Genomic DNA, 26260 nt, shown 5'->3' with positions numbered 1-26260 from the left:
ACAAATATCGCTTGGGTCTTCCAAAAAATTTCCCTGTGGTTCTTTCTAGAGTTCGTCCAGGAATTTCTTCAGTAGTTTCCAAAAGAAAAAAATCTCAGAGATTCTTTAGAGTTTCTCCAAGGAATTCCTAGGATTTTCCATTTTAAAAATATGTACAGCGATTCGTTTACACCTTATTTTATAAATTTTTCCTGAAATTTTATCTGTCAAAAGACACAAACTCTAGTGGAATTAACCCTCTAATACCCAAATTTTCATTTTCGATCTAAATATCATTTTTAGTTAACTAAAATCGTTCTAAACACGTTTTGGGCAATGATTTTTATTCGCAGATCTATGAATTTTGGTTTTTGATTTTTATAATTTTTATTTTTGAATATCCCTATCCTTTTTCATTTTTTTATGAAGCCTTTTCTAGTTGCTAATTCTTGGCAATAATAAAAAATCAAGTTTTTACGGTACTTTTAAAAATTTCCGTAAATATTATTATTTTCTGTGTATTTAACGTAATGTAATTAATTCATTAATTCTTCTGCTATAGATTGATAGTAGAAAAATATAAAAGATACGATTTTTTATATTACACGTAAAATAAGCCCCAGGCATTTGTAGGTTATATAAGAATACAATTTTTCAAACAATTTTCAAAAATACAAAAAAGTTTCAAAAGTCATAAAAAAAAACTTTTGTGATGTGCGTGTTAACAGTCAAGGTTAAAGCCAAAAATAAAATCATTTTGATTTCCGAGCCACGAAAAAATACACAAAATTCCAAAGCATACCCCGTGTTAAGGCGGGGTTGGGTATAAGAGGGTTAAATGATATAGTACTAAGTTTCGTTTTTTCTTTTACTCGTGCTGAAATTCCTTCCAAGGTTTCTTAAGTAATAAAAAACAAGAATAATTCCTGAAGTGCTTTGAATAATGTATATTGATACATCTGAAAATTTCTCCTAATATTGTTGTTTCTTTTTTTTTCGGAATTTCTCCAGTTATTTTTTCTGGGTTTTCTTCGAAAATTTCCTCCAGATTATTTTCTTGGAATTCTTTCAGGAAATACTTCAAGAATTTTTCCAAGAAATCCAAGGAAAAGTTTTTATTAGCTAACCTGGTTAAAATCGTGGAAGAAATCTCTTAGTAACGTTTGAAGGACTTTCTGAAAAGATTCTTGCAGGAATTTTAATAGGATTTTTGGAGGAAATCCCCTTGGGGACAGGAATTGTTCAAGTTCCTAGAAAATCAGGAGGAATCTGTGGACGACTTCTGGTAGAATTCTTGGAGGATTTTCTGTAAGGATTCTTAGGGCAAATACTGCAAGTGCACCTAGAGGACGTTGTGTACGGATTCATGAGGGTTTTCTTGTAGAGTGTTCCATAGGAATCCTGGAACGAAGTGATAGAGAAATACTTTGGATTTTTTTTTGGGAATCGCTGGAGATTTATTCGACAGTATTTTTTTTTGAAAAAAATGCCTGGAGGAGTCGTTTTGAAAATAATTTCTGGAGGAGTCTTGGAAGAATTAAAAAAAATCGGTAATACTGTAGGAACTCCTGGAGGAATCTCCAAAAAAATCATAACTGATTGCTTGAAATAAAATTCGGGGCAATCTCTACCAACTTCCTGGAAGAATTCTAAGAATCATTTGAAGAAATATCTGTATGTATCACCAAGTAATTTGGGAAAGGAAGCGATCCTTGAAAAAAAAATTGAAGGGGTTTCATATTTTTGCTTCACATTGAATTCCTAGAGACATCTGCAGGGATTATACAGCTACAAAGATTCCTGGAGATCTCTATGGATAATGATTTTTATCTTCGCAATGTGATTCCTGGAGCAGTTTTTGGATTTATCTATTAATTAAGGAATTCCTGGATAAATTGCCGGGAGAAACATTCTGGAAATTCTTCATGCGATATTTGTTAAAAATTCTGGAGAATCTTCTATAGCCCTATCTGTACTGATTCTATGAACCTGGTTATTGGACGCAGGTTTTACGTTTATTTACTTTTGGATAAAAAATATAAATTTCGTTCTATTTTTGTGTTTTGTCGTAAAGTGAAGGATTCGGATATAACCTATTTCATATTTGCTCTATGGTATGACGTCTCTCTGAAGGTGGATAAAAATAATAGATTTTGGGCTGTCGAATGATGGTACTTACAACATGATGTTCAGAAAATGTCCACACAAAGATCTATCAGAACTGATATCGAGTTCTGTGTATCGAAAAGTAGTCGCAAACATTCAAAACGGTATATCTCAGAGCATAGTTCATCTTTTTAAAAGCTTTTTTCACGCATATCTTCATCATGTCATTAAATATTGAAGCAGCTAAAAAAATATTGAATAATATGCAGTTTTAATATAAATACAACAAGGTTTATAAAGCATGGAAAATGAAATCTTGCACAAAATTACATTTATGAAATGTCTTCTGAAGATTCGATGATTTGTATTGAACAAAATGTATATCAAACAAAATAGGATGAAAAGCTTATTCTATCGGAAAATAGGTTTACTTCACACAGCACGTAAAAAGAAATTGTAAAAAATAAATTATTGCTTCAAAAAAGCTCAATTATTGGAACAAGGTCGGTTTTAGAAAGTCACTTTTGTTTAATCAACTTTTGAAGCTCTGTCATGTACAGCGGTAATTATATAGAGTAACATTTTTTGCTTACGTTACTTCATAAATATTCATAGAAACTTTTCCAATAAAAAAAAATAATTTTTTATTCATTACAATCGTTTGATATTACCATTAACGTGTAGAAAGAAAAAAATCAAAAAACGAGGTCCTTAAAAATCGACTTTTTTCGATTTTTGTATTTGCTCTCAAATGCTTGTTAATGAATTTTTCAAAATATTGTTTACACTATGTCATGAGAGTTGTGGCACAGAATATATTAGCATCTAATCTAATCTAATCTAAGCGCTTGCACAGCCAATATTGAAAAGCATCCTGGAAATACCTTAATTATTTAAGATATTTTCTTGTCAGTATTAATATTTGCAGAATATCGGCGATATGATACAAATATTAAAATGGCCAGGCCCACTGTGCAGACTTTGGGGTTGTGGCACAGAATATATTAGCATGAACAAAAACCATTTTCTCTTAAAATTTAACACATTTATTAACATATCAATTTTTTCAGAGGTGTGCAAGATTTTCATCGACATCTGTTAGTGATTTGCAAAATTATCATGCAAAATGCCACTTTATTGAAAGCATATTACTGCATCATCATTTTGAAATACATTGTAAAGCATTTCTGATCAAAAAATTGTTTGTATGTTCAACCCATTATTTTTGAGAATGTTTTGAAAGTTTGCGACTACTTTTCGATACACTCCTTATACCACTTCCTTGTGTACAGCATGACAATTTCACAAAAAAAAAACTGTTCAAAACTCTATTCAAGGGTCTCATAGACCAATCCAGTTGCCTGCGTAGTAGTGCAATGTTGACGAAATTTTCTTTGTTTGCTGTGAGAACTGTCACAACATTGCTTTTGTTTGCTGTGAGAATCCAAATATAAACAGAATTGCTGCAAAACATCCACTTCCTTGTTGGTCTGCCGTTGACCGAAAGCTCAATGACGTCAAACAAACATCGATACGTTTTCATTCTGAGGAAATCGACTTGTGTAAGATTAATTGTGCGTTGGTGTTCGTGGCAGTTTGCTTGGGGACCTCTATACCTTTTCATTAGAGCGAAAAAAAATCCAGTTCAAAAATGGAATTTTGAGAACGTTTAAAAGCATTGTAGCGCCGCTCCCCGAGGTCACTGAAAGATGTTGTGTTCGTTTTCTAAAGTAAGGAAAATTCAGAACTATCTCTTTTCAGTGCCAATGGCTAAAAATTACCCCGATGTACAAAGAAAGCAAACATAAATGTATGAGAATTTTTGATAAATTCATTGTAAACATTCTTTCAAAAAGGTGGGAGATTCTCAAGAGATACTTTGGGAAGACTAAGAAAACTTTGAAAGTGATCACTGATCAGAACACCGCAAATTTGTGTATAACACGTTGTAAAACTATGCAGTGGATTTGTAATAAGGGGCTGTCCATTAATTACGTAAGGGTATATGGGGGGAGGGGGGTTCTGAGATTTCTTACGCGCCATGCAATTTATTTTTGATTTTCATACAAAAAATCTTACCATGGGGGGAGGGGGGGTTGAAAAACCCCGAAATTTGTCTTACGTAATTAATGGACCGCCCCTTAAGGTTACATTTCATTATGGGACAATTCGACTCGGTATTTATTTTTCGAATTTTACCGAACAAACTATGTAGTCTCGTTAGTGTGGCTGAAAGATCATAGGAATATGTTGAAAACTTGAATAAACTCATATTTGACAAAAATGCTGACGGGACTGTAGGACTGTGTCCATCGAAAAAAAAAAAATCTCGCACCGGTGACCTTGGTAAACGACAATTTGGGATTGATGCACAGAGAATATAAAAATGAATAACTGCTAGATCTATGAGCATATTCGTGGTTTTATGATTGTGCGATAAATTTTCGTACACAACTACAGGAAAAGATCATCGTCGTTTGAATTGGACATTTTTTTTGGCAAAAATCGACAAATAATCGATGTCAGTTAATCGATTATCTCGATTATTGAGTGCGCCAGGTATCGATGAAAAAATAATCGATTGGTGAGTCGATTAATCGAAATAATCGATTAATTTGCGACAACCCTAGACCCATCAAGTCGATCATTACGATAAACAAAAAGTTAGGATCTCTTTTGAGTTTAGATCCAGGATTTAAATACGTTTCGGTTATGACTGCTATATGCACGTTATAAGCTGTAAGAAAATTAAACAGCTCGTCCTCTATACCATTCAGAGAACGAGCATTGCAATTTAAAATATTTAAATTATTATTAGGATTCATTAGAAAAACGTAATCCAATAACAATTTGATTTGTAAATTTTACACCAACTTGGACTGCTTCAGTCATAGCGGTGGCTTTGAATATTGCACCAATCATTAGATTGAATTGTTCAGTTACAAATTAAAATCAGAGGCAGACATATCACTTGAAGTGGGTACATTTGAACAATTCCAATTAGAATTTTCGGTATACGAAGAAGCCGAGTAGGAGTTACCTGTGGCGGTAGGGTTTTTTTTCCATTTGATTTGAAACAAGTAGAATTGGTACTCATAGTACAAATGGGGGAGAAGTTCAAATTACCTGCTACGATATCGGCAAAGGATTTTCTGCGGGTAGATACGCTCTCTTGCGTGAAGGGCAATTCCAAAAATTTGACTTATGATTGGCCCCGCAATTAGAGCTTATAAACTTATTGGTATCTTTCTTCACTGGACAGACGTCCTTGGCGTGAGAAGAACCTCCGCAAATCATGCATTTAGCATTCATGCGACAAATTTGTGTACCATGGCCCCATTTTTGGCACCGACGGCACTGAGTGGGTTTCCTCCAGGTTTCTGGAAATGTTCTCATGTCACACGGACATCGAACATAAGTTTGCTTTTTCTTAAGCATTAATATTATTTAGCTCTTTTTTGTTAAAGTGAACTAAATAATATTCTTGAGAAAGTTCTCTTTTTCATAATGATTACTTGGACTGGGGAAAATCCAAGTAAATCATTTATTCTATTTTTGATCTCTTCAGGTGACTTGTAGTCACTTTAACGACCTTTCAAGACAACTTTGAACAAACGTTCAGTTTTGGCGTCATAAGTAAAAAATTCGTGCTTCTTCTCTTCAAGATGTTTGAGAAGAAGTTCGCGATCTTTAAGAGTTTCCGGCAAAACGCGACAGTCTCCTTTCATTGCGATTTGGAAGGAAACCTTGAACCCCCTAATGGAGTTCAAGATCTCCTGCCTAAATCCCCCGAATTCGGAACAACTGACCACGATAGGCGGCACTCTTTGCTTCCTCATTTGAATCAAAGATCCTGGGCTAGAGGCTGCTTCGATTTGGTGTTCGAAAATTTGTCTAGAGCATCGAACTGATTGCTCATTTCGATACAATTATTCATTTCACACTTGGAAGAAAGTTCGCATTCCGGGGAAACGTTCTTTCTTCCATTCTTGCCACGTGTAGTGACAGTTTTAAAACCCACTTTTTTAGAAGGAAGTAGTGAATTCAGAGATTCACCCTTCCTTTTGTTTGTTGTTGATACCATGTTTAATTAATAAACGAAAGAAGACGTGACCTACGAGAGGTTTTTTTCCCAAGACGGTGTCCAAGAAGGATTACCACCGCTAGCTTTCGCCAACGGGTCCAACGAAAAATCGAAGGCACGGGTCCAAACAAGGATCGTAAAGGGATCAATAGTAGAAAAAAATAGTACTGAAAAGTACTGTTTTAGTAGCACTGAAAAGCACCGTTTTTAATTTTAGCACGGAAAAGTACTATTGCATAAGACATGCAGTGCCGTAGCGTGCGGTTGGCCAGGTTGGCACCCGCCAAGGGCGCCAGGCCTCAGGGGGCGCCAAAATGGGATTTTTTAGAGATGCATTTTTAGAAAGAACGTTTTTGAAGTAAACGTATCTAGAAAAACTATCAAAGACATAAACAAATAGTGATACAAAACTATAAATAACAAATGTCACGTCTTTTTCTATATACAATTTATTAGTTCTATTCATAAACATGGATGACTAACAACTTCAACAAAATGTTCTGAAGCATCTAAAGAGGCGATTTATTTGTCAATGGAAAAAATCCTGAGGCACGGACTTATCAATAAAATTTCATTCAATAATATCAAAAACAGTTTTCCATTGAGTGAAGAGCTAGCCGGATGAGTTAAAGCTTACACAAATAAAGTCCAATAAAAAATTGCAATGATAAATCAGCTTATGCACGGTGCCTACGTTAAAGCATTCACAAAAGGAATATGTAGATTCTATCAACTGATAACTAGTTGAAATAGTAGGATTCCATAGAATTGTTAGAAGGACTCTCACACAACTCGGAACATAATTTACACAAAAACCCCTAATATAACTCATATCATACAAGAATACTGGGGGGGACAGTTATACAAGAATACTGGGGTTCCGGACAGTTTTTTAAGAAGGAATTTGATTCAATCCTGAGCGCAATTATCACAGAATCTCGAAAAGGATTATCATAGAATTGTAAAACATGGGAATTAGGAAGAGTGCAAAACAATGGATTAGGATATTTTTGTAACAACAGAAATTTTGTTTTTTTTTTAACAATACTCTGAACTGCCTGATAAACGTTTGAATCCGTACAGAACTTTTTGTAACATCCATTTGATTGATAGACATTATATGCTATTTAATATTTTTTGTAAATTTTTTTTAAGAAACTTCTAGAGGATATCTAGAAAATTAAAGATTTCCTTACAAATCCTCTTTTATCACTTTGACTATTCCATTAAAACAATATTTCAACGTTTTCAAACAAATTAATTGCCTTAATTTTAATCTATTTTACAGAACTTCATTGCGTTACTACACCTCTAATTCTCAAAACCGCTTCTTGTATGATTCAAAAGAAAAATATTCGTCAAATTTTTGTCTAATGCCCCTCGTTAAGTCAACAGTATATGACGAATAAACATATAAAATAAATTCCTATTTCTTAGTATTCAAATCAATCATTTTTATTTTTTTCTCGTTGGATGACGATTTACTATTGCTACACGCTAATAATCGATTTTATTCTGAAAATTAAAAAGAAATCTTCATTCCAGACAGTTCACCTTTAAAAGAGATTTATTTATGTATGCACCATCTTCGGCTACGCCGTACAGACTGATTTATTAATAACTACTTAATCTTAACCTCTTATTCTAACACTGAATACATTTTTGGACATATTAAAATCAAACTCGTCACAAACATCATTGAACGAACGCAAACACATATGAAACACATATGCTGTATCCAAAATTAGATCTATGAAAAGGTATTACTAATAACACTGAATTACGAAGACGTCTGGCAGGAACATTCCACGGAATCAATTCTAAGAAATCAGGGCAGTCTATATTGTTTGTGATGAGGTCAAAGATTTGTGATGAGATTTGAAACATTTTGTATGCCGTAATGCACAAGTCATACTAATGTAAATAGGCTGATTTTTAAGTATTACTTGAGCTTTATCATTGAAATGTTTGATGGTCAATTCTTATAGAATACGACCAGAAATCCTTGAACATTTTCTGCAAAACAAATGCTTTGAATAAGGGGCGCTCAAATGACGGTTCGCCAAGGGCGCCAGGAGGCCACGCTACGGCTCTGAAGACATGCTTCCGGAAATCCGGATTATCACCGGTATCCGGTATCCGGCAAAACTAAATTAGTTGACCCGTCCAGCACTTCTTAAATAACTAATATCGGATAACGTTTGACAAAGTTACAGCAATCTGAAGATGGCCCAATTTTTGCCTGTTCCTGTTATTTTGACCAGTGCTGGGAATTGTAATAGTAGTAGGTTTGAATTTCGCGAAAATCACGTGGCTTTCCCAGTACAGTAGTTCAAAAACGTGACTCTCATCAAGTAGCCTATGTTGGGTGCATGCATTTTCTAAATCGTTAGTGTCAAGGCTCTAAATGCGGGAAAAGCAGCGGGAAATAGAACATTTTTCTACAGTAGTTTTGGGTTGCCCTTAGCAACGGGTGTTTTGCAATTTTCAAGGCTCTTTGCCTACAGCAGCGATGGGCGTGAGTTTCACTAGCTTCGCTGACTGCGATTGGCTTTGTTTGGCTACTTTGAATTTCAGATTATTTCCCAACCCTGATTTTGACAGACCACTGTATATTAGAGTGGTTCAAAAAATCGTATTTGCTCCATACCGCTCATTCAATTCTAGGTCAAATTTTGAGTGTCCTCCCAAAGTTTCAGCTCATTCGGGTGAAAACTGAGACTGCACAAGCCCTTCAAAGTATGTATGGAAAATACTATGGGAAAAGCAGACAATTCATTGAATCGGTCGTAGTGTTTGCCCATATGCTTTTGAAGATTAAAGCTACGTTGATACTGTGAGACACATTCATCAGCTACAACTTTGCCGAAGATCGGTTTGGAAATCGAACGTTTCAGTAATTATTTATTGATTTATACCCAATTGCAAATTCTTCAACAGTGATCATGTAACTTCTCAACAGGCAACACTGCTGCATCCGGTGCAAAAAATAGCACACACAAATTATGGCTACTATGTTTCACTGCATATATCCAGTGATGCCTGCAGAGCAGCTCAATTATTATAGTCAAAGATTTTCAATTCATACAAAAATCAATAACTAATTACTGAGGCGTCCGATTTAAAAACGGTCTTGCGCAAAGTTGTAGCTGATACATGTATCTAACAGTATCAGCGTAGCTCTAACCCTCAAGAGCACATGGGCAAACACTATGATCGATTGAATAAATAGCTTCCTTTTCCCATAGTAATTCCCATACAAACTTTGAAGGGATTGTGCGGTCCCGATTTTCATCCGAATAACCTAAAATTTGGAGAGGACACTCAGAATTTGATTTAGAATTGAATGAGTTTTTAGTTCGCATTTAAACCTGAGAGAGAGGAGACAGCTAACTGACAACTGGCATGTTTTCTTGGCTTCTTTGATTTCTTCTTCTCATGTTGGGTCAAAACCATTTCCACATCCCATTTGTTATCAAAGAGATCATAAAATTAAAAAATAATAATAGCGATTTGAGTCCAATCGACAATATTTAAATAAGCAACGATTTTATATGCTAGAGCACAGGAAAACAACTTTAATTTTCTATCATATCCAGTTTTAGTTTGGCCAAATTTTGACGGTTTTTCACGCTCTGCCCTTCAAATGTGCGGTTTTCCAGTGACAGTTGATGATAGGTTCCCTTGACTTTTGGAAGCTCGCAATCTAAGCCAGCTGTCTCCTCTCTCTCAGATTTAAACTAACTAAATTAAATCTTATCATTCAATCGAATATTTTTACCCACTCTCAAGGTGAAATAGCTTTGAAGCTAAATTCAATTATTCAAAACATTGAAGGCATTCAATATACCACATTCACTCCACACTAGGCCATATATCTTTGGAATGGTGGGTGCAGAATTGACGGTTCCAGACACACCGTGCGCAAGGAGAGAGTTACCGACAGACCGTTCGTTGCCTAGCGTAGCGCCCTACTAGTAGGCATACTAAGATTGCACTCGGAGTGTTTGGCGCGCGCGTGGTCGAGTGACTTTTCTCGGCTTAGGCGGCTCAACTTCGCTTCAGTTGATGTCCAGCGGTCGTTGTCGGTTGTCGTTGTTTGCCGATTTGTAGTAGAATCACTAGGTATACTACTCGCGTGTACGACTTGGTAATCGTAGCGGCATTAAAAGTGATAGAACTGTCGTAATAGAAGAGATGGTGACGCGAGGTTTGCACTTGATACTTGACTTCTTTCTCCCGTCGTCGCCCGCGCCTCCTTCTTTGTCGTTGAATTGTGTGTAGAAATCAAAACCGATTGTTTGATGCTCCCCGCAGATGATGATTGTAGCGTAATATCTGGAGCGAAGATTGATTGCCGTGTTCTACTGACCTAGAATATAGGGCCTGACTTGCTCTAGTGCCGAACGTGATCTAGTCGGTCAAAAGTGTGTGCTGATAAGTTTAGTTCGATTAGTTAGAAATGGGTAAATTTGCTCGGTCAACTGGAAGAAAGTGCGTGATGATCTAATTTCAAGCATGGCCACCTTCGATGCCTATTTGGCAGTGGCCGTCACCTGTGGCCGCTTGCCAGCCAATAACACTGGGCTGCAAATGAAAGTTACTTCATAGACCGTAACCAAAAAACTTAGCTTGAGGCATGTTATATTCAGTGCTGTTAAATGTCAAAATTTTGGAAAAAATAGAATGCTCATAGCACCGTCCTATGCGAAATATCACATCAGCACTTAATGCCAACCGATAGTAGTCTATAATACGTCACCGGAAAAATGCTTTTCCGATGACTTTTTTCACGGGGATCGATGATATTAGCAAAATTCAAATGTCAAAGTCATTTCATTACAGTTTTGTATTCATGTATCTATGCCCAGCAAGATTTCAGTTTGTCACTCCATAGTCGTAATTTGTAGATCTCACGACGTCACACTCACAAATTCAATCCATGCTCCACAGGCTGATGACGCTCAAGTAGGTATTCAAAATGTATAATGCAGGATTAATTCCGGTTTGGATTGGAAAGAACTCAAATGAAGTTGTGATGGTCATAAAAGTAGTTTCAAAATTCTTCATTGATCAACGATGATTATTTGATTATAGGTCTGATTACTGAGACAACTAATTTTGAATTATTGTAACATTTTCGGAGCTATTCTGTCTCTAGTTTAGCAGCTTAGTTGATAAAGTACTCGTCTGATATACAAGCATCGTGGGTTCGAATCCCACCTGAGCATTTTTTACACAATTTCACTGATAATTTGTAAGGCCGGAACAAATCCCAAATTCTTCTTTTGTCACCTTCCATAAAACTGGGTCAAGGGAAGACAATGCTACAAAACTCGTCAAATCAAATTCAAATTCATCTACAATCACTAAGTCTTTCTTTTTTATTAGATCCACTTTAAAGATTTTTTTTAACGCTAGCATTTAGCTTTGGTGAGAGAAATTTTGCATCTACATTAATTTTGTAATGCAGAACACTCAGATTATTGACTATAACTCTCATGATCATGCAGCGTTTTGAAATATTATGTTGATACAAATCAAGAAGGAAAGGTTTCAAGATTGTATTCTAGCTATGTATTTAAAACTTTCAGAACACTGAGAAAATGTTTCACTTAGATGCAGCTAAGAATAGAATTTGACATTTAGCGTAGTTTGTTTTCATCTGGTTAAACATAATTATAAATCTCCTTTAATGAAAATATTCCACTAAACTTGAATGAATCTTAAAAAAATACGATGTGAACTCTTTCTAGGCCTATTTGTCCCATGTTTTAGCAAACCTTATGGACAGCTAAATATGGATGCTAGATTTGTGGAACAATTTTCTCAATAAATATGATAACTCAACGAAAATACAATGAAGACAAGGTTCAGTTACACATGCTTGTTGGCGATAAGTAGATGAAAAACCGAATTTAGTACTATACCATTTAATTCCTCTTTAGTTTGTAGCTCTTGACAGAAACGCGTATTTCGACCTGAACTGTAAGGCTGTCTTCAGTGTCGTGTACTAGACGCGATGATTACCAACAGTATACTATGAATACTTAACCGATTCTAAACGTTTTTACAAGCTTTTGAAGCCAATTTAGTAGATTTTAAATTGTGGGTATCACAAATTAATAAAAAAAAATATTTTGACTTTGGATTATTTTCAATGGAAAAAATGAGGATTTCCAAAAATCCAAAAAATAGTTATTCAAGTCATCGGGCAAAAGTTTAAATTCACCCTTAAGTATGGTATATTAGAGCGATTTTGACAAATTTGAAAGAGGGAGTGGAAGAAAGCAAAATTTCAAATATGTTCCGGCCTTAATTATGTGCACCTGGTTATGAGTTATGTAAAATAACTTTTAAGTTTTAAGTATAATTTATATATTTTTGATTGGAGTTTTTTAAATTTTCATGTGCTAAATTTAGATTAAAACCAAGGCTTTAGTGCTATTTTGTTGATGTGGCAAATCTTTTAGTGCTATTTATATTCAATTTTCACAGTGGCCCTATAATATTGTTAAATCCCTGTTAGCTATTTTTGTAGAAACTATCATACATTACCTTTTTTGTCGATTTTACAAATAAAAATGTTTCAGTGCATGTTTTCTTCCTGGTAAATTATATCCAAATGATTGCCTACATTTGTCTTCTATTTTACTGACAATCTTTAAACTAAACACAGACCGTTTGTCTTCTTGTAATGTTTATAAATTAGACCGCTTTGAATCACACTCACAATACACGGTGAATATAATCAATTGAGTAGCAAGCTTCCTGACATAGAACGCTAGTTTCTAAATAAATCCCGCACATTCCATTTTGTCGCATGTTCAGTGTACACGTACTGTAGCGTTACTGTTGTTTTTTTTTTTAGTTTACATAAGTTTCCAAATTTCCATTCAATCCCTGATAGTTACAAATCTAAAAAGTAATGCTAGAATCATTGTTCCCTCTTGTATTAGAATAATTTTCATCCCCAAAGAATGGTATAAATCGGCATAGCTATTTTAACTGAAACGACAATAGAGTTCGGAGAAACTACGTCTAAATCATAAATAACAGTGTTTTTCATAGAGATAATTCACAGTGACTACCCTGAGTTTTTAAGATACAATGTGCTATACATTCAATTATAACAAAATTACAATCAATGTTTACCCAAAATGAAGAGTGAACAATATATTCGTAGCATTCAGATGAAAAAGATACAGTAATGTCCCGATTTTGTCAGTCTCATGCTGCATTTAGGGTTGACAAAATCGGGAAAGAGCTAAAATCGGGATAAAATTTTTCGACTGGTTTCAAGCGTTATTTTAACTTAAGGACTTAGTTTTATGATTTTGTTAATATAAACATTTTTTTTTTACTTCCATATTCCATGTACCGTAAACCAAGTTAACATTGATAAGTTTCTAAGGGGCCCAGATAGCCGTAGCGGTAAAAGCGCAGCTATTCAGCATGACCATGCCGAGGGTCGTGGGTTCGAATCCCGCTGGTCGACGATCTTTTCGTAAAGGAAATTTTCTCGATTCCCAGGGCATAGAGTATCATCGTACCTGCCACACGATATACACATGCAAAAATGGACAATCGGCAAAGAAAGCTCTCAGTTAATAACTGTGGAAGTGATCATAAGAACACTAATCTGAGAAGCAGGCTTTGTCCCAGTGGGGACCTAATGCCAGAAAGAAGAAGAAGAAGTTTCTTGGATAATTATTAAGAATTTCAAATTTCAAAAATTCGATCTTTTGATGATTTTATAGACGTGGTCAAGGTCATAATTGTTTATGCACCCAATATTACCAGTATAGACGTGTTTAGTCTAATTAAAATAAATTTAAATTTTAGGCTGACAAAATCGGGAACAAAGGATGCTAAAATCGGGGGTAGACAAAATCGGATCAAAAAGGGTGCTAAAATCGGGGGTAGACAAAATCGGGGGCTGACAAAATCATTACTGTAGTTCCAATTGAGTTTGTTTGATAAAGCGGAAAAATAATTAGTTTTCCATGTTTTCTTGGCGTAATATATTATAACCATTATGAAGCACTCACTCAAACTTCCATTAAGAAAAGATTCTGCACTGGTCGGGAGTTTAACCTAGACATCTTGAGCATAACTTTGCTTGTGTAGCCACAGACTTTACCACTGCACTAAAGCAAATGGCTCCCTTGAATTCAAATGGCTCCCTTGGCCCTTGGCCCTTGGCCTTATTAATTTGGCTTTACATCAATCATCTTGATAAAGCCTCGCCAACAATAATTCGCCAATTCACTCGGTTCATGGCCGCTTCTCACCATCCTCGACTGTGACCCACGCTCTCCAGGTCCTGGTGCACCTCAATCCACCTAGCTCGCTGCGCCCCACGCCTTCTTGTTCCGACCGGATTCGTAGCGAACACCATCTTTACAAAGTTGTTGTCCGGCATTCTTGCAACATGCCCTGCCCAGCGTATCTCCTCCGGTAGTTGTTCCGTTTCCCAGATTCTGACTATCATCCGATGCAGACAAGCGGCCAATCTGTCCGGGCCCATCTTGATGAGTTCGGCTCCGATACAATCCTTGCCAGCGGCCTTGTTGTTCTTGAGCTGTTGAATGGCATCCTTAACTTCCCCCATCGTGGGAGCTGGTTGGTTTCCGCTGTCCGCTGTGCTGACGTAGCCATCGCCTACGTTGTCCTGACCTTCTGTGCCTGTATTCTTTGCGCCATTCAGGTGTTCATAGTAGTGCTGCTTCCACCTTTCGATCACCTCGCGTCCGTCCGTCAAGATGCTCCCATCCTTATCCCGGCACATCTCAACTCGCGGCACGAAGCCTTTGCGGGATGTGTTGAGCTTCTGATAGAACTTCCGCGTTTCTTGGGAACGGTACAGCAACTCCATCTCTTGGCATTCCACCTCTTCCAGACAGCGCTTTTTGTCCCTGAATAGGCGGATTTGCTGTTTCCGCTTCAGTCTGTATCGTTCACATTATGCCGCGTACCATGCTGCAGCATTGCAGCCCGCGCTGCATTCTTCTCCTCTAAAACCTCCTGGCACTCCTCGTCGAACCAATCGTTTCTTGAGCTCCGTTCCACATATCCGGCAATTCTTTCGGCAGCGTCGTTAATGGCTGCTTTGACTGTCCTCCAGCAGTCCTCAAGAGGGGCCCTATCGAGCTCGCCCTCATCCGGCAACGCTGCCTCAAGATGCTGCGCGTACGCATTGGCGACATCCGGTTGTTTCAGCCGCTCGAGATTGTACCGGGGCGGGCGTCGGTACCGTACATTGTTGATGACGGATAGTTTTGGGCGCAGTTTCACCATCACCAGGTAGTGGTCGGAGTCAATGTTGGCGCCACGATAGGTTCTGACGTCGGTTATGTCGGAGAAGTGCCGTCCATCGATCAAAACGTCAAAACTGTCTGCTGAGGTGATCTCCAGGTGTACCGATACGGGAGGTTGTGCTGGAAATAGGGCCGAATGGCCATATTCTTGGAGGCGGCAAAATCTATCAGTCGTAGGCCGTTCTCGTTCGTCAGCCGGTGGGCGCTAAACTTTCCAATCGTCGGTCTGAATTCCTCCTCCTGGCCAACCTGAGCGTTCAAATCTCCTATGATGATCTTGACGTCGTGGCTTGGGCAGCGGTCGTACTCGCGTTCAAGCTGCGCGTATAATGCGTCCTTGTCTTCATCAGTGCTTCCGGAGTGTGGGCTATGCACGTTGATTATGCTGAAGTTAAAGAATCGGCCTTGATTCTTAACTAGCACATAAAAGCCATCATCGACAAAAAGGAAAGACAGCAAATTCGGAGTGCTTTGAAGACACTAACCCCTATCACCGAACCCATGAAGAGAGTCTCCATCCCATACGACGTACACATCACCCAAGTAGCACACATGTTATATTGGATGCAAAATAACTATTATATGATAAGATCTAGTCATATATCAGTTGATATGCCTGAATTATAACATGTGTGTTACTCGGACAGCAAACAGCTCCGCTCAAAGCTAAGGAATTTCGGAATCGATTTGGTATTTTCCAGCAGAGACAACCAACTTAAGACTTCGTTAGGTTCTACCAAGGATCCGGTAAACACACTAAACAAAGGATACAAAATCTAGTGGAATTAAATGGTATAGTACTAAATTCGTGTTTTCATCTACATATAGGTATTCTACTGAACTGCTCGAAGATTTATTATCATTTTTTTTACATGGTTTTTTTAAATTAACACGGTTAATTTTTTGCATGGTTTTCAAAATTTACACGGATTCTAGAATTAACACGGTTTTTTTACACAGGTTTCGGGATTGACACGTTTTTGGCACGGTTTCATTTTACACGGCACGTATCCCCCGTGTAAAAAAAAACCTTAACACTTCAGTCGAAAAATGCTTAATACCGTAATCCGGGGTAACATTCATCAGCGGGGTAACATTAACCGGAATGTCCCTCCTAGTAAGATCCTCGAATCATCATTTATCGATGCAATATTTACAATACGCGCGTAGTGCTTTTCTTTCATATATTTATGAACTAATAGCAATTAACCTTTTTGTGAAAATTGAGTTTCGTTCATGTGTAAATTTTTCACATTTTTTAGCAACGATTTCCATGATATTGGATGACATTACCTAACATCCATGTCTCCTTGAGTTCAGCAAACGATGTAAGCAAGTGAAATGTGCTTTTTACCAATACTAAACAAAATTTTCATAAATATTTTGTGTGTGTTTTTTTCAAGTGACTTAAAAAGTAAATGACTTATATGAATTTGGCCTCCGTATTCGGCTTCAGGAGCCGTCATTTTCAATATTAACGATCATTGTTTACTTGCGTGATCAATGATACCCCATATCAGCAAAAACAAAATATCTCAGAAAACAATTTTTTAGCATGCTCAAACCTTTCAGATAACAAAATACAGTATATAGTCACAAGCGACAGGTGCCAGTACTTGTTTTTGAATTCATAAAACTTTCCAAATGGAAAAAAAAAATTGATCAATGTTACCCCGGATTACGGTAATAGCAAATTATGATATGGATAGCTAAAAGTGATATTAACTCAAAAGCATAGTAATTGTTATGGCTTAGCAGTTTCAGAAATATAATTTTGATATTATATTTTGATCTCTTATGCCTTAGGTCAATCAAGTCAATATCTGGTTTTGATGATCCGTCACTCGCTTCTGCTCGGGAGGAGATCTGATCAAAAATAACTCCAATTACTAGAAAAACTTCAGAGAAATGTCTTGAAATCTTGAAAAATTCCTGAAATTTAGAGTCAAAACTGTGAAAGAATCATGCATCATTCTAAAGTTATTTCATGACATATAAACACCATTTCCTTTTTATGTATATATAAATAGATATAGGGTGCCGGTACCAATGGTTGTAATGTTCCAGTAGATTGGACTATGGAATAAAACGAAATAAATAATAAATTTAATCGATAATAAATAAATTTTGATCGACCCAATCCTGAGGAAATATATGATATGGAATATGATTTTTCAGTGTGTGTTTTTTGAAAAATGTCACAACTTTAAGTAAAAAAATAGTATACAAAATTCAAAAAATGTTTTTGGAAAAATACATACGAAGTAAGAATAACTCTTTGCCTTTCGAATGCGGCTTAAAGAGTTTCAATTGGACGTGTAATCATAGAGATGTGGACAGAACACTTTTGTATGTTTTTGAGGGGGTGAACCCAAACTTTTGCACGGGAGTGTAAATAATTAAATTTACGCAAAAAATTTGCTTCCTTGCACCAGTAGTTGCCGTCGTGTTCCAGTAGTGGATCAACGGATGGAAGCAGTTTTTAAAATGGATGTATAAAAATGAAGAAAAGTCCTAGAGATGATCTTTATGCTTCATTCGAAAGATATTAGTTGCTGGTCCGAGGGAAAAATCTAAAACCTGTGTGAAAAATTACCATTTTGTTTAAAATTCCTCGTATCATTCCCGAACGTCTACTACTGGAGCACTAGCGCAACTACTGGAACACGTGTACCAATAGTGGCTCAAGCGATTTTATGTTAAAAAATTAGTTTTATCACTCTTTTTATATTTTTCCCATATAGAAGAGGGTGAAATCTTCCTGTTGACGCCAAAAGATCTCTGTTAAGGCTTTTCGTTATTTTGTTATGATTTTTTATAGCTTAGGTAGTCCACTAATGGCACCGGCACCCTACGGACGTGTTTCCAAAGGGAACTGCAAAAGGACACCAAATGAAATTGAAAAAAAAAACAAAAATTAACCCAATTAACCATGTTTTTATAGCATCGCCTAGGGACCGGATAGTTTAAGTTTTTTTGACAACGCTATTCCTAGTTACAACTCCTTCTACAACTAGAATTGCTTTTTTGCATTAAATTTATGTTTATTTACCATTGAGCTTTACAAAAATTATTTTACAAATTAAGAGTTTGACCGAGGGGTCCTTCAGCTTTGTTACTATTAGTTTTGTTTGGACTGGTTGAAATTTGGTGGTTTTACCCTAGTTTTTCTTGGCCTTATGGGCTCTGGTAGTAACTAGAATTGCTTAGATATTCCTAAGTATATGACAACATAAGCGAAAATCTAATGCCAGTAACTCAGTGCACTTTGCGGAAACAGTCTGTGATAGGTACTGGAAAAAAAATGACAACGACTACTGTTGGCAACACGGATCAGCGCGTTCAGCACCGCCCTCATAGAGATACCACAGGGAAGCAGACCGAGTGACATACGAATGATGTTGCTCTGATAGGGAGCTTAGGTAGGACAGCTGTCATTAAAAAGTAAGAAGTCATGCTTGCATGATAGCTGGTAGAGTGCATCAATTTGTTACTACTTAAACTACTTACGAAAATCTATAATTTGTTATTCTAAATTAATCCTAACTTTGTTAAATTACATGAATTGTGAGTATGAAATGAATTCCTTAAACTAAATATATTCTAAACACAATTTATAATACATTTAGCCTAAACATAAATTGCAACAAACCCTACTGTTACAAACGACGGACAAACTAAAGTTGAGGACAAATCAATGTAAGTTAACCTATAAAAAGAAATGTACAACATATGAACTAAACTAATGATACAATTACAGCTTAAAGCATACTCAACCTAAAACTACGAGTTTGCTCTGAAGACGTCCGAAACTGGTCCGCTCACGTAACAACAATCTTTAAGATTGATTTACTGAGATCGCTTGCAATCTCGTAGAAACATGCCGAGGTCTCAACACATCCCTCATGAAGCATCTGCTGATGCTCAGTGCATTGCATGTAGGAAACCAAATTCGGCCGAAGCCAAGATGGTCCAGTGTGATGGATGCCACCGATGGTACCACTTTTCGTGCGCCGGCGTCGGCGATAGCATTGAAGCAGAAGATCGTAGCTATCAGTGCGCGCTTTGCCGACCGAGGAGTTCTCGAGCGCCGTTATCGGAAAAATCCACAGCATCGACCAGTGCAAGTGCAATTGAGGCAAGGTTGCAACTGGAAATGCAGCATCTGGTTGAAGAAAAGGAACTACAAGCCAAGTTGATGGCTGAAAAGGCTAAACAGGATCGGGAAATGCAGGAGAAGGCTCTGCAGCTGGAAACCGAAAGGAGGGCAAAAATGATGGACGATCTGATGAAACTGGAAAAGGAGTTTTTGGACCGTAAGTTCCAGTTACTTCACGCCCAGCTGGATGAGGGCGCGAAGACGAGCTCGAGAGCGAGTGTACACAGCGGGGTCAGCGCAGCCGGAAGTGCCGATAAAGTTCGGAGCTGGATCGACAACCACCAAGTGATCCTGAGGGCCAATTCTGGAAAAGATATTTCCACTGGACTCACATCACAGGCCGGTGGCCACGTCGTGGCAACGAGATCGACACTGGTAGATGGCGCAGTAGCTCCAGTCGCAGCAGTTAGCAGCCACGAAGTCAGATCCAGTCAGGCAGTGACCCAACCAGGTGTGTTTTCAAACTCGTTCGACGACGTCATCTCGCCTATAGCGACCGTATACCAAGGAGGTTTCACCAATACCGCCAATCCAGTTCCACCAGTTCTACAATCAACGCCGCGGACGGAATCCATAACGCTGTCGAGTATTCCAGCCGTGCACCCCACTGTATCGTGGCAGACCGATATTCATCCGAGTTCGTGTGCAGTTAGCCAGCCGGCTCCGGTTATTGGTTCAACTGTCGGCGGCAGTTCAATGCTTCCTCGGGTCCCGGCACCGGTATCGTCATTTGGGAGATACGATCAATTACAATACGTCAGGCGCACGTGGATGGATCCTCATGTTGGGCAGCATAATCCGTATGTACTACCTAGTTCGACTGTGGTGAGTACTACAAGTGCAGAAGTCATTGCAGGAAAAATCGGTGAACCAATCACACAAAATTGTGTCCAACCATCTCACGTTTTCCCCTCTACGCTAGGGCAGTTAGGGTACTCTCAAATATCTAGGAACGAAGCTAACATGCCTCCTGATTCCGGTAACTATTTCTTAAGTAGAAACCAGCCCGTAGATTTGAATCCCATAGTGTCACAGAATGCTCCCTTTCCCGTTTATCATATGCAATCCGAACCAATGTCGTCAGGGGGGGAATCTCGACCGCCACTTCGTCCTCCTGTAGTGAGTGTGTCGAGTTATCAAACACCCATACCAGCTGTTCAAAATCCGCAGTTGCAGTATGGGGGCTTCCAATCACCGTACGGTCCGAATGCGCAGCAGCTGGCGGCCCGCCATGTGGTTCCCAAAGACCTTCCGTGCTTTTCTGGGGACCCTACGGAATGGCCCCTGTTCTGGAGCAGCTACCAGACGTCCACGCAGATTTGTGGGTACAACGATTCGGAGAACCTGATGCGATTGCAACGATGCTTGAAAGGGGATGCGAGGAAAGCAGTGAGCAGTTTTCTCCTTCATCCGGCGAACGTTCCTGAGATAATCAACACGTTGCGGATTCTATATGGACGCCCAGAAGCAGTCATCAGTTCTCTGCTGGCTGAAGTGCGCGCAACTCCGACACCGCGACCAGAAAAACTGGGAACGATCATCAGTTTCGGCTTAGCTGTTAGGAATTTCTGTACGCATCTAGTTTCGACTGGACAACAGGTGCATCTGGCTAACCCGATCTTGATCGAGGAGCTAGTTGAAAAACTGCCGGCCAATATCAAGCTAGATTGGGCGATACATAAACAGCGAGTGCAGAACGTAGATTTGAGAACCTTTGCGGACTACATGAACGTGATCGTGACAGCAGCTAGTAGTGTAACACCAACTATCGTCAAACACGAGAAGCCGAAAGGGAAAGTCGAAATACACACGGTGAATACCAAGAATGAGAAACCAGAACCATCCAGCCAAACGAGGACAGAGCGTCCTTGTATGGTTTGTCAGAAACCCGGACACAAACCAAAGGATTGCAGTAGCTTCAAGTCGAGGACCTTGGAAGAAAAGTGGAAGGTGGCCCAAGAAGTGAGCCTATGTAGACGCTGCTTGTATCCGCATGGTAAATGGCCGTGCAAAGCCTCGAACTGCGGAGTAAATGGCTGCCAACAACGACATCATCGGTTGCTTCACCCAGGAGATCCAAGAGAAACAAGACCAGAAGGATCGTCTCAGGTTTCCGGCGTAATCTCCGTTCATCGGCAGCAACAGGAAATCTTATTTCGTATAATTCCGGTTATCCTTCACGCCAACGGTCGATCGGTGCAAACCTTTGCATTCTTGGATAGTGGTTCCGATACCACTTTGTTGGAGCGATCTTTAGCAGAACAGTTGGGTGTGCAGGGTCCAACATCTCCGCTTTGTATGAAATGGACCAATGGAGTTGAGCGAGTGGAAGAGGAATCCCAGAAAATTCAGCTTGATATTTCTGGATTAAGTACGGATAGGAAGTTTACTATACGCAGAGTACAAACCATCGAAGGGCTAGAGCTTCCTCGACAGTCTGTGAATTTCGAGGAGTTGAGGTGCAAATATCCGCATCTGAGGGGTCTTCCAGTGCAAAGCTACAACGACGCAGTTCCAGGTATCCTGATAGGCTTGGACAACACTAGATTGAAGACTACGTTAAAATTGCGGGAAGGCCGAGAACACGAGCCGGTTGTAGCCAAAACTAGACTGGGCTGGGTTCTTTACGGCCGATCTGGTAACGAAGTTGGAAGCTCGTCACCGCGGGTTCTGCATATTTGCACCAAATCGCGCGACGACGAATTGCACGGACTGGTGAAAAGTTTTTTCTCCATGGAAAGTGTCGGCATTTCGGTAACTCAGGTGAAGGAATCAGCAGATGACAAGCGGGCTCAAGAGATTCTCCAAACAACCACCAACAGGACTGATACCGGCAGATTCGAAACCGGTCTCTTGTGGAGATTTGACAACGTTGAGTTTCCCAATAGCAGGCCTATGGCTGAGCGGAGACTAAAATGCTTGGAACGTCGTCTTCTTAAATCACCAGCATTATATGCCAACGTTAGGCAGCAAATCGCAAGCTATGTATCTAAGGGATACGCACACAAAGCCACTCCTCGAGAATTGGAGACGATGGATGCGAAACGTACGTGGTTTTTACCCTTGGGTGTCGTGGTGAACCCAAAAAAGCCCGAGAAAGTCAGGGTCGTTTGGGATGCCGCCGCATCGGTGGAAGGCGTATCGTTAAACTCCGTTCTCCTAAAAGGACCTGATCTGCTAACCTCTCTGCAAGCCGTCTTGTGCCGTTACCGACAGAAAGCAATCGCCATCAGTGGCGATATAATGGAAATGTTCCATCAAGTGCTTATCAGAGTGCAAGATCGAACAGCTCAGTGGTTCATGTGGCGAGAAAATCCATCCGATCCTATTCAAGTATATGTCATGGACGTTGCAACATTCGGGTCGACGTGTTCGCCAAGTTCAACCCAATATGTGAAAAACCTGAATGCGGAGGAGTATGCGGCGGAGTTCCCGAGGGCGTCCGAGGCGATAAAGGAAAATCACTATGTGGACGACTATCTGGACAGTGTCGATACGGTCGAGGAAGCGGTACAGTTAGCATTGGATGTCAAGGAAGTCCACGAGAAGGCAGGATTCCTTATTCGGCACTGGATGTCCAACTCCCCAGAGGTACTGACACGCATTGGAGAACAAAACACGAAGTCAGTGAAGAGTTTTACAATGGATAAGGGCAGCAACCTGGAACGAGTCTTAGGGATGGTGTGGCGACCACAAGAGGATGTCTTCGTATTTTCGATGGCTTTCCGAGAAGATCTACAACGTCTACTGGATGATTCCGTCGTGCCAACCAAGCGTCAACTACTGAGCCTCGTCATGAGCGTTTTCGATCCATTAGGTATGGTCGCTCCTTTCGTGGTACATGGCAAGACGATCGTTCAGGAAGTGTGGAGATCCGGAATAAGCTGGGACGAGCCACTACCAGCGGATATCGTACACCGATGGGAGCAATATGCCAAATTGCTCGGAACGATGCATACTGTGAAGATACCTAGATGCTATTTTCCCGGATACAATCCTGAAGCGTATGATTCGCTTGAACTACACGTTTTTGTGGATGCTAGCAGCTCAGCATATGCCGCCGTAGCTTATTTCCGGATTGTGGACTGTGGAAAAGTACGCTGTAGCCTGGTATCTGCCAGAACCAAAGTAGCGCCGATCAAATTGCTGTCAGTTCCACGGTTGGAGCTGCAAGCCGCTGTGATCGGAGCACGCCTCGCAAAATCTGTCATTTCAAAGCACTCTTTGAAGATCAAGCGCAAAACCTTGTGGAGTGATTCCTCAACAGTGCTGAACTGGCTACGATCTGATCCACGGAAATTCAAGCAGTTTGTAGCGTTTCGGATAACAGAGATCCTGGAGGAAACAGAAGTCACCGAATGGAGGAAAGTCCCATCGAAGATGAACGTAGCTGATGAAGCCACCAAGTGGGGACATGGGCCATGCTTCGATGAACAGAGCAGGTGGTACAAGGGCCCAGCATTCCTATATGAGCCGGAGGTTGATTGGCCAGAGGAAGTGATCGAACCAATTACAGCGGAAGAATTACGAGTGGTTCATGTGCACCAGCAACTTCCGACGGAACCGATCATCGAGTTTGAACGTTTTTCAAAGTGGGAGAGGCTAACCCGCTCAGTGGCATTTGTTCTGCGCTTTGGTTGCAAGAGGATGCGACGAAACGGAACGAAGGACGGAAAAGCAACCCTAGGCAGCGCGGAATGGAAACGAGCTGAGTCGGCTGTGTTCAAGTTGATTCAAGCGAACGAGTATACAGAGGAATGTAGTATTCTTCAAAGAAACCTTACGTTGCAGCCAGATAAACGTGAAAGAATCCAGAAGAGCAGCCGAGTGTTCAAATTATCTCCGTTTTTGGACCTTGCCGGAGTGATGAGGATGGGATCCCGCATCGCAAACGCGGAATGTGTTTCGGACGAGAGCAAATTTCCCGTCATCCTGCCTAAAGATCACTATGTCACGAAACTAGTGATCGACTGGTATCACAGGAAGTATCGACACGCCAACAATGAAACGGTGGTGAACGAGATTCGCCAGAAGTTCCACGTTTCTGACTTGAGGACATCCGTTAAGAAAGTGGCAAACGGCTGTAACTGGTGCAGAGTTTACAAATGCAAGCCACAGGTTCCTCCAATGGCTCCCTTGCCCTCTGCTCGTCTCACGCCGTATGTCCGGGCCTTCACCTTTACGGGGCTGGACTACTTCGGCCCGATTAATGTTCGCTTTGGACGAGGTAGCGTTAAACGATGGGTAGCACTCTTTACCTGTCTGGGGACCCGAGCTGTGCATTTAGAAATTGCTTATAGCCTATCATCTGAATCGTGCAAAATGGCAATACGCAGGTTCATCGCCCGCCGAGGTGCGCCGCAGGAAATATACTCGGATCAAGGTACCAACTTCCAGGGGGCTAGCGCAGAATTGAGACAACAGATCGAAGCGGTAAACCGAGGTCTAGCGGAGACGTTTACGAACGTCGAAACTCAATGGAAACACAACCCTCCGTACGCCCCCCATATGGGAGGTGTGTGGGAACGGCTAGTACGTTCAGTCAAGTCAGGTTTAGCGTACATGGGGATGCCGAGGATCCCGAAAGAGGAGACGTTCATAACGGCCCTTGCGGAGGTTGAATCTACGGTGAACTCGCGACCTCTAACTTACCTTCCGCTGGAAAGTGAGGAATCTACTGCCCTAACGCCGAACCACTTCCTATTGCTGAGTTCCAGCGGAGTCGTCCAACCATCTGTCCGGCCAACTGAGGAGGGTGCGGCGTTACGGTCGAACTGGAAACTTGCTCAGGTTATGTTGGACCGATTCTGGATGCGATGGATCCGAGAATATCTTCCGGTTATCGCTCGACAGCCGAAGTGGTTTGGAGAGGTTAAGGCGATCAACGTCGGTGATCTGGTCATCGTCGTAAACGAAGGAGTGAGAAACAGCTGGATCAGAGGAAGAATCATCCGGGTGTATCCTGGACGTGATGGACGAGTTCGCAGCGCGGATGTCCAGACTTCTTTTGGTATCATGCGACGACCGGCGACTAAGCTCGCTGTCCTAGATGTAGCCAGGGAAACTGGTACAGCTTAAGGACACTTGAAGCAGTACGGGCGGGGGCGTGTTGGCAACACGGATCAGCGCGTTCAGCACCGCCCTCATAGAGATACCACAGGGAAGCAGACCGAGTGACATACGAATGATGTTGCTCTGATAGGGAGCTTAGGTAGGACAGCTGTCATTAAAAAGTAAGAAGTCATGCTTGCATGATAGCTGGTAGAGTGCATCAATTTGTTACTACTTAAACTACTTACGAAAATCTATAATTTGTTATTCTAAATTAATCCTAACTTTGTTAAATTACATGAATTGTGAGTATGAAATGAATTCCTTAAACTAAATATATTCTAAACACAATTTATAATACATTTAGCCTAAACATAAATTGCAACAAACCCTACTGTTACAAACGACGGACAAACTAAAGTTGAGGACAAATCAATGTAAGTTAACCTATAAAAAGAAATGTACAACATATGAACTAAACTAATGATACAATTACAGCTTAAAGCATACTCAACCTAAAACTACGAGTTTGCTCTGAAGACGTCCGAAACTGGTCCGCTC

At 39.9% G+C, this 26260-nt stretch overlaps 1 protein-coding gene across 4 annotated transcripts in view; it reads left to right on the top strand.

Annotated features, from left to right (window-relative positions):
* The first annotated feature begins 10212 nt into the window (after window positions 1-10212).
* The window catches only part of LOC5572842, a 79255-nt gene continuing 63207 nt past the window's right edge, over window positions 10213-26260 (top strand). The window contains exon 1 of one of the 4 annotated variants that reach the window (XM_021850130.1): window positions 10213-10294. The gene's annotated coding sequence lies outside the window, so the exon portion shown is untranslated. Of the gene's footprint in view, window positions 10597-26260 lie in introns of all 4 variants that reach the window. The other 3 variants (XM_021850128.1, XM_021850127.1, XM_021850129.1) reach the window with 3 other exon arrangements.

This window comes from Aedes aegypti, chromosome 3 (assembly GCF_002204515.2).
Source record: "Aedes aegypti strain LVP_AGWG chromosome 3, AaegL5.0 Primary Assembly, whole genome shotgun sequence".
Taxonomy (NCBI): Eukaryota; Metazoa; Arthropoda; class Insecta; order Diptera; family Culicidae; genus Aedes; species Aedes aegypti.
This window is presented reverse-complemented; position numbering and strand designations above follow the sequence as displayed.